Source organism: Cebus imitator, unplaced genomic scaffold (genome assembly GCF_001604975.1).
Source record: "Cebus imitator isolate Cc_AM_T3 unplaced genomic scaffold, Cebus_imitator-1.0 Scaffold117, whole genome shotgun sequence".
NCBI classification, from domain to species: domain Eukaryota; kingdom Metazoa; phylum Chordata; class Mammalia; order Primates; family Cebidae; genus Cebus; species Cebus imitator.
Genome location: NW_016107432.1, coordinates 2246235 through 2256604, shown reverse-complemented (window position 1 = coordinate 2256604; position 10370 = coordinate 2246235). Strand labels below are relative to the sequence as shown.

Genomic DNA, 10370 nt, shown 5'->3' with positions numbered 1-10370 from the left:
CAAATAAAATGGAAGCAGAGGCTTAAGTTTATTAGCTAGTATCGCTGACGGAAGACATAGCAGAATCAGAATTTAAAACCATGAAACCTTGATTTCAGAACCTATACTTCCACTCACTGTGCCAGTGTGTCATAAAGTATACATACTTTTGAATAAATTGTTTAATATGCATCAATGTTACATATTTCTTAATATACAGCAATGTACATAAATCAACATTATGTATTTATCTAATATACATCAATGTATGAGTTCACAGCTCTTATCACTAAGGATTTTTGGATTTCTTTAATAAATTTTAAGAAAACTGTTACAAATTAACAGTACTGATGATACAAATATATGGCAAAAGTAACAAGGAGGCACTTCAGTGACTGATGAAATTTGGAGAACAAAACTCTCACCTTCTCAAAAGGCACTTTCTTCTTTTTAAGCTGCAATACTGTATGAAATTTTCACAATAATTACATATTACCTCAAAAAGTTTTTTTTAAAAAAACAAAAACTAAAACAACCCCTCCTGAAACATTTTTCAAATAAAACAAGAGTAAAAACACTATCTTAATGTGTACTCTCAGAAACTGGAAACATCCTTCATATCTAACGTAAGAGTTAAATACAGTTACCAACTTGATTAGTCCTTAATCATTACATTAATGACAATAAGAAAAAGAGATACTATACTGCCAATTGGTACAAGAGCCTGAGTATACATATGCCACGTATCATGATAAAGTCTCTTCAGACCCAAAATTAAAGGTGAAAAGAGAAATGAAAACAGGGAGAGTTGAGATGAGGCTTTTCCCTCAACTCATTTACTCTAATATTATCTTTGTAATGCACATGTTTAGAACAAAACAATGGTACAATGAGCATCTAGGTTAAAACCGTTATCAGAGAGGCAGCTCCAGAATAAACAGATACAGTATGCTCCTTGATGGAAAGACCTGTTAGTGAGAACTGACTCCTTCCCATATTCATCTAAAAATTTAGCACAATTCTAATCGTAATCTCAATGAGATTTGTCTTAAAACTCATCAAAATAATTCTAAAATTCACTGGAAACAGTAAATTCATGAGAATAGCTAAGAAAAAATTGAAAATGAGCATATCTGCCCTATCAGATATCAAACTTCTATAAAAAGCCACAGGAGAGGGATGGTAATGGAATAAACAGAGACAGACTTGTCACTGGAACAGAACTGAGACTCCAGAAAGAGGCCATATGTATGCAGGAAAACCTGTGGCATCTGAAATACGAACAAGTCAGTGAACTGAGAGACACAAAAGCCTATCTACCTGGGAAAAAGTTAGATTCCTACCCTCACACTAGACACAAAAGGAAACTCCATTTCAAACTAAATGAGCTCAGGGTGAAAAAAAAAAATCTCACATAAAATATATGAAAATTTTTTAAAGATAATCTTGGGATGGTATTTTGCTGAACGAGAGGAAAAAAACTACAACCCAAAAGCTATAAAGAAGTGAAAGATTTTCAAGTTGAATATTTAAGAATTTTTTTAAGTGAAAGATCTGACCACATAAGTTAAAACTTCTATATAAAGACACCATAAACAAAATTAAAAGACAAGTAACAAATGAGGAGAAAATACGTGTAACACATATAACAAAAGATTCATGATTGTGATATCTAAAGAATTCCTATAAAGCAATAAGAAGAAAGGATAAACAACCCAGAAGGGGGAAAAATGGGCAAAGGTATGAACAGGCAATATCCAAAAGACTAATGTGACATCTAGTAAACTACAATCTAGGGGATTAAAGAAGTCATGTTTTTTAAAACTAACAAATTACATATATTTACATGGTATCAGAATGGGAAATGCCCTTTAAACTTGAATCTACAGACAAAAATTACCAAGAAAAATCATTAAAATTTTCATAGACTTAAAAAGACCTCTGTACTAGCATCTGTCTAAATCAATGTGAAAAAAATTCTAAGATTTATCTAGGCAGGAGAAGAAACATAGTTAGTAAAAACATGAAAACCTCCTTATCAAACAAGGTGATTACAAATTAAAAAATACTTTTATTAAATGTGAAAACCATTAAAACCTTGCTGATGCTCAGGGAAAATGCAAATCAAAACAATGACATGACAGTTTTCATATATCATATTGGCAAATATATAAAAAGTGAGAATGCCCAATATTGGCAAGGGTACAGGGCACCCAATATTCCCTTACATTACTGGTAGAATTTTTAACAACATGGGAAAATAGTTGTGATATGTTTTTGTTTTTTATTTTTATTTTTTGAGACAGAGTCTCACTCTGTCACCCATGCTGGAGTACAATGGCACAATCTTGGCTCACTGCAACCTTTGTCTCCCTGGTTCAAGCAATTCTCCTGCCTCAGTCTCCCAAGGAGCTGGAATTAATTTTTATATTTTTAGTAGAGATGGGGTTTCACTATGTTGGCCAAGGTGGTCTCAAACTCCTGACATCAGATGATTCACCTACTTCAGCCACCCAAAGAGCTGGGATTATGGCCACCATGCCCTGCCGCAATAGGTTAAGTGAGGAAAAGACATATTAAACATACAGTAAGATCTCAGTCATGTTTTAAAATAATAGTATGTTTTATGAGTACCTTTATGACAAGGACCAGGACTGTTTACATGTACTAATGCACTTCATAGTCACAATAATCCTATGAGTTAACACTATTATTGCCCTGATTTTATGGAGGAAGAAACGGAGACAAGAGATCAGTGATGGAGCCAAGACTTCAACTCAAGTTGACTCTAGAGTCCCAGATCTTAATCACCAGCACAATGTACAGAAATTAATCAAACTCTTTAAACACAGTGGAGTTGAGTATACTGTCTATTTTAATTCTCTATTTTGTCATAGATTTTCTACTACTTTACTTCTCAAACAATGATTTTTAAAAGGATCAATAATCACAAGACAGCAACAGTGTCCCTGAAATTCCCCTAGAGATGCTAACTACAAAATAAAACTTAAATAATCCAATATCTTTAAATATTTTAGTATAAGAAATTTTTCTAAATGAATTTTATGTGAATCTATAACATATGAAACAGATTAGTTTCTGTCCAAGTTGCTCGCTTCCCTGGGCCAAAGTAAGCAGTAACCAACATGTCAGGGTGGGAGTCCTATTACAAAACCGAGGACAATGAAGAAGCAGAAGGACAAGAAGAGAAGAACCTTAAAGCAAGTGGAGACTACAAATATTCAGGAAGAGATAGTTTGATTTTTTTGGTTGATGCCTCCAGGGCTATGTTTTAATCTCAAAGTGAAGATGAGTTGACTCCTTTTGACATGAGCATCCAGTGTACCCAAAGTGTGTACATCAGTAAGATCATAAGCAGTGATCGAGATCTCTTGGCAGTGGTGTTCTATGGTACCGAGAAAGACAAAAATTCAGTGAATTTTAAAAATATTTATGTCTTACAGGAGTTGGATAATGCAGGTGCAAAACAAATTCTAGAGCTTGACCAGTTTAAGGGGCAGCAGGGACAGAAACGTTTCCAAGAGCTGATGGGCCATGGATCTGACTACTCACTCAGTGAAGTGCTGTGGGTCTCTGCCAACCTCTTTAGTGATGTCCAGTTCAAGATGAGTCATAAGAGGATCATGCTTTTCACCAATGAAGACAACCCCCATGGCAATGACAGTGTCAAAGCCAGCCGGGCCAGGACCAAAGCCGGTGTTCTCCGAGATACAGGCATCTTCGTTGACTTGATGCACCTGAAGAAACCTGGGGGCTTTGACATATCCTTGTTCTACAGAGATATTATCAGCATAGCAGAGGATGAGGACCTCAGGGTTCACTTTGAGGAATCCAGCAAGCTAGAAGACCTGTTGCAGAAGGTTCGTGCCAAGGATACCAGGAAGTGAGCACTTAGCAGGTTAAAGCTGAAGCTCAACAAAGATATACTGATCTCTGTTGGCATTTATAATCTGGTCCAGAAGGCTCTCAAGCCTCCTCCAATAAAGCTCTATCAGGAAACAAATGAACCAGTGAAAACCAAGACCCGGACATTTAATACAAGTACAGGCGGTTTGCTTCTGCCTAGCGATACCAAGAGGTCGCAGATCTATGGGAATCGTCAGATTATACTGGAGAAAGAGGAAACAGAAGAACTAAAACGATTTGATGATGCAGGTTTGATGCTCATGGGCTTCAAGCCCTTGGTAATGCTGAAGAAGCACCATTACCTGAGACCCTCCCTGTTCGTGTACCCAGAGGAGTCTCTGGTGATTGGGAGCTCAACCGGGTTCAGTGCTCTGCTCATCAAGTGTCTGGAGAAGGAGGTCGCAGCATTGTGCAGATACACACCCTGGAAGAACATCCCCCCTTATTTTGTGGCTTTGGTGCCACAGGATGAGGAGTTGGATGACCAGAAAATTCAGGTCACTTCTCCAGGCTTTCAGCTGGTCTTTTTGTCATTTGCTGATGATAAAAGGAAGATGCCCTTTACTGAAAAAATCATGGCAACTCCAGAGCAGGTGGACAAGATGAAGGCTATTGTTGAGAAGCTCCGCTTCACATACAGAAGTGACAGCTTTGAGAACCCGGTGCTGCAGCGGCACTTCAGGAACCTGGAGGCCTTGGCCTTGGATTTGATGGAGCCTGAACAAGCAGTGGACCTGACATTGCCCAAGGTTGAAGCAATGAATAAAAGACTGGGTTCCCTGGTGGATGAATTTAAGGAGCTGGTTTACCCACCAGATTACAACCCTGAAGGGAAAGTTACCAAGAGAAAACACGATAATGACGGTTCCGGAAGCAAAAGGCCCAAGGGGGAGTATTCAGAAGAAGAGCTGAAGACCCACATCAGCAAGGGCACACTGGGCAAGTTCACTGTGCCCATGCTGAAAGAGGCTTGCCGGGCATATGGGCTGAAGAGTGGGCTGAAGAAGCAGGAGATGCTGGAGGCCCTCACCAAGCACTTCCAGGACTGGCCAGAGGCCGCGCACCCAGCCATCCTTCCACAGTGTGGCCAGGCTGCATGGCCTTGTTCTCAGCCAGTTAAAAATGTGTTTCTCCTAAGCTAGAAAGAGTCTACCTGACAGAAGTCGAGGGACTTTATGTTTCTGAGGCTTTCTGTTGCCATGGTGATGGTGTAGCCCTCCCACTTTGCTGTTCCTTACTTTACTGCCTGAATAAAGAGCCCTAAGTTTGTACTAGAAAAAAAAAACAAAACAAACAAACAAAAAGAAACAGATTAAAGCAGTATTTTATTCTATCAGTGTATTTTAAAGCTCAAATGTGGCTGAGTATGGTGGCTCATGCCTGTAATCACAGCATTTTGGGAGGCTGAGGCGGGTGGATCATTTGAGGTCAGGAGTTTGAGGCCAGCCTGAACAACATGGTGAAATCATGTCTCTACTAAAAATATACACACACACACACACACACACACACACACAAATTAGCCGGGCATGGTGGCCTATGTCTGTAGTCCCACCTACTCAGGAGGCTGAGGCCGGAGAATCACTTGAAGCTGGGAGGAGACTGTAGTGAGCCCAGATTGCACCATTGCATTCCAGCCTGGGCGACAGAGTGAGACTCCAACTCAAAACAAAAAAAACTCTAATGTAGAACATGTATAATGAGAACAATAAAATTCTTCTGATGAACACAAACTTTAAATTATGGATGATTAGGCAGTCTTGTCAAATTTGTTTTGTTTTGATTGCATGGTATCAAGAAAAACCTGATTCACAAGGATGAGTAGATGATAAAGTATGTTTTGCAAATGATAAAGATTGTTTTCTGTGTTTTTAAAATAGCATATTTATGCAAGGATTACATCTGTCCAGAAGTTTTAAAAGTAGAACATTTCTAAATTAATTATGTAATAATGTTAAAGAATGTGAATACTTGGTAGTTGTAAACTTTTTGGTAAAAAATAACTTTACAATATGTACTAATGCTGATATATGCATAAGGCAGTCACGTTATTGCATAATGCAATTAGTTCTGATAGTGCTGAATGTGCTTATGCAATAATGTTATAGGAGCAAACAAGCACCACACTAAAATTTCAAAATATCAAAACTACAGTCTTACTAATAAATAACATTTATTCTTTCTGAGGAGGAAAAGGAAAAAAAAAAATTAATTAAAAAATAAAATGGCTTTTTTCCTGAGAGTCTTACTCTGTCACCCAGGCTGGAGTGCAGTGGTGTGATCTCAGCTCACTGCAAACTCTGTCTCTTGGGTTCAAGTGATTCTCCTGCCTCAGCCTCCCTAGTAGTAGCTGGGACTACAGGTAAGTGCTACCACGCCCAGATAATTTTTTGTATTTTTAATAGAGAAGGGATTTCACCATGTTGGCCAGGACAGTCTAAATCTCTTGAACTCATGATCCACCCAGCTTGGCCTCCCAAACTGCTGGGATTACAGGCATAAGCCACTGTACCCAGCCTAAACAATAAAATTTCATTTAAAATGTTTCAAGTCTATATATAAAATGAGAAACTCTATCCCAAGGATTGTTGTCCTGGGTATGAGCATTATAGACAATTTACATTTTCTTCCTTTTGCTTATTTTCTCTCAAATATTCTAAATGCATTGCTTATATTTTATTTTTTATTTATTTATTTTATTTGCTTTCTTACTTTTTACTTTATTTTGAGACAGTTTTGCTCTGTTTCCCAGGCTGGATTGCAGTGGCGTGATTTCAGCTCACTGCAACCTCTGCATCCCAGGTTCAAAACAATTTTCATGCCTCAGCCTCCCAGGTGGCTGAGACTACAGGTGCACACCCCACCACGCCATTTTTGCATTTTTAGTAGAGATGGGGTTTCACCATGTTGGCCAGGCTGGTCTTGAACTCCTGACCTCAGGTGATCCACCTGCCTCAGTCTCCCAAAGTGCTGGGATTACAGGTGCGAGCCACCATGCCTGGCCACCTTTTTATTTTAAAAGTACTATAATTACAAACCACAGGAATTTGCCAAAAAAAAAAAAAAAGTACACAGGGAGGTCCAAAGTATGCTGGCCCAAATTCCTCCAATGTTGTAACTTACTTATGTGACTCTAGTACACTGTCACCATCAGGAAACTGACCTTGGTACAATCCCAAGTTTATTCAAGTTTCACCAGTTTTGTATGCAAAATGGGACTTGAGAATGCTAGGATTTGTATGCAGTATGTTTCTGGTTGTATGAAATTTTATCACATTTGCAGCTTTGTATAATCACACTTGAGATACAGAACTGTTCCATCCCTACACAGCTTCCTCATGCTACAACTTTAAACTGCACCACCCCTCACCTCCCATTCCTAACTCCTAGCAAACACTAAATCTGTTCTCCATCTTTGCAGTTTTGTTATTTCAATAATGTTACATAAATGCAATCATACAGTATATAACCTTTAACTCTCTTTTTTTTTTTTTTTTTTAGACAGACTCTTGCTCTGTCACCCAGTCTGGTGCGCAGTAGTGCAATCTCAGCTCACTGCAATCTCCACCTCCCAGATTCAAGTGATTCTCCCACCTCAGCCTCTCTAGTAGCTGGGATTACAAGTGTGCGCCACCATGCCTGGCTAATTTTTGTACTTTCTGTAGAGGCATTGTTATGCCATGTTGGTCAGGCTCGTCCTGTACTCCTGACCTGAGGTTATCCACCTGCCTTGGCCTCACGATGTGCTGGGATTACAGGTGTGAGCCGCCATGCTCAGCCTTCACTCAGTATAACTCTCTTGAGATAACCTAGCAGTACAAATCAGTTGTCCTAATATATTAAAATTTAGCACGATATGCACTTGAGTGTATATAAACAATTATAATATTTTAAAGTTTAAAACATTAAAATATGAATCAAAGGCATATGAAATCCCTGGTTCACTGACGCAAAACAAGGATTCTGAGATACAAATTTTGAAAACTGGTACGTAATCTAATACAAGTCTATTACAATCCATTACAGGTTGAGTATTTCTTCTGAATGCTTTGGAGCAGCAACACTTTGGACTTGGAATTTTTTCAGATTTGGGAATATGCGCATTATATACCAGTTAAGCATCCCAAATCTGAAACTGAAATCTGAAATGTTCCAAAACCCTAAAACTGTGAGTTCCAATATGACACTCAAAGGAAATGCTCAGGGGGGCATTTCAGAGTTTGAATTTTCGAATTAGGGATCCTCAGCCTGTACTAGCACTTTATAGAAGAAAGGCCCAGGGATCAGTGCTGTGTCTTATCAGTGTTTACAACAGTACATAGTTTACAAGAACACCTGATTTTGCACTTTTTATGGCCAAGCTCTAGATTCCAGTTCTTTCCCAACCCAGATGAGTATGTTACATTCAAATATGACCACTTGCTACCCTTTCAAGTTCTTCTTAATGATCGAGGAAATGAACTCCTTAAATTTCCAGATCTCTGTGGTACTTTAGCTAGCACAGCTCAGGTCCAATTATCCCATCTCTATGTGCAGCGGGTCCACATGACAAGGCCTCCTTCAGAAAGGGCTACCCCAATCTAGGACAGATTAAAACAAACTCTTCTCCCTCTCCCTCCCTCCAGGTGCCTAGATTCCCTATCTCCTTCCTCCCTAGGCTAACCGGCTAAGTCTTCTGGATAGCTCACCCCCATTGCCTATCTGTTAGCTAACTGGGTGTGACAAACCAAGTCCTCACACCTTCAGGTTTAGAAGGCAAACACTCCAGGAACTTACTTCTCGAATACCAATACCTTCACAGTAATTTCCCTGCCTTTCCAAAGAGTGCTCTAAACAGGTAAAAGCTGTAATACAAACTCTATATATTTTTGTCATACAAATACCAAAAATGGCAGCATTTTTTTTTTTTCAATTCTAAAAATCTGGTTGATATGGTTATGGCTCTAATAATATTAGATCTAAATGGAATTTGAAGTTGTGGTAAAAGGCTGGTTGCGGTGGCTCACATCTGTAATCGCAGCGCTTTGGGAGGCCAAGGTGGGAGGATCACTTGAGGCCAGGAGTTTGAGACCAGCTCAGGCAACAAAGTAAGATCTTGTCACTATGAAAAATAGAAAAAATGAGCCAGGTATGGTGGGGTGTGCACCTGTAGAGCCAGCTACATGGGAAGCTGAGGTGGGGGGATTACTGGATGTGGTTAGGTTGAGGCTGCAGCGAGCCATGATTGCACCACTGTACTCAGCCTGGGAAGAGAGAGTGAGACAATGTCTCAAAAAATAAAGAAAGGAAAGAAAAGAAAAAAGGAAAGGAAGGAAAGAAAGGGAAACAAGGGAAGGAAGGGAAGGTAGGAAAAAGGAGAGGAGAGGACGGGAGGGAAGGAAAGGAAAGGGAAGGAGAGGAAAGGATAGAAAGAGGGAGGGAAAGGAAGAAATAAAGAAAGAAGGAAAGACAGGAAGACAGAAAGAAATAGTGATAAAGAGCTTGAACTCTGGAGCCAGACCACCTGGGTTACAATCAGGCCTCTGCCACTGTACTATCTGGATCAAGTGTTAGTTTGTGTGGCTCAATTTACTCCTCTGTAAAATGGCGATAAAAGCCACCTGCCTCATGGAACTGTTGTGAGACTTCAATAATATATGTAAAGCATTTAGACCACTGCCCAGCACATAGTAAGTATTATCTGTAAGTATTAACATTTATCTCTACTACAGTCCAGATTCACTTCTTTGTGATATTTCTCTATTCCTCTTGGACTCTTTGTAGTTCAACCTGCTTCTAAAATTTCCATACCAAGAAACAATGACAATGTTAAGAATTTTATTTCCTAAATTCATCTTGGTTAGTCAAAACTACTAGAACAAATTCTTTTTTATGTCCTATGTCCTAGCAGCTATTAACATTTCACTAAACATAAATACCAGCATTTAAAGTACAGGAGTAATGGAACAAATGCCAAGCCAAAAGTGGGCTATCTATCCCAGAACACAAACATGACACTCACTATTAAAAAAAAAAAAAAAAAAAAAAAAAAGAAAAAGAAAAAAAAGGGAGGAATAATATGGTCATATGGATGTTTGTCTATGCGTCAAATGGCTCTGAAAAGTTTCACAGCAGTCTACTGACAGGGAGAACTGTCTGTTTGTAGGAAGGGATAAGAAGACTTTTCACTGTACATGCCTTGTTATCTTTCTAATATGAAGCAGAAAATGCATTACCTAGACAAGACTTAATTTTTAAAATGGGGGTGCAGAGGTGACTCTAAATAAGTACTGTGGAAGCCAGGTATCAAGACTCAATTTGATACGACCTGTGTTATCTTGGGCAAGTTACTTAACCTGAGTCTCAGACAAAGCAAGGAGCAATAAATACAATAAATACTTCTAGGGTCTTTTTTTTTTTTTTTTTTTTGAGATGGAGTTTGACTTGTTGCCCAGGCTGGAGTGCAGTGGCATGATCTCGGCTCA

General features: G+C 38.9%; 1 pseudogene across 1 annotated transcript; it reads left to right on the top strand.

Annotated features, from left to right (window-relative positions):
* The first annotated feature begins 2488 nt into the window (after positions 1-2488).
* LOC108311527 lies at positions 2489-5191 on the top strand (annotated as a pseudogene). The gene has a single exon (XR_001828247.2). The product of XR_001828247.2 is annotated as an X-ray repair cross-complementing protein 6-like (transcript).
* The last annotated feature ends 5179 nt before the right edge of the window (positions 5192-10370 follow it).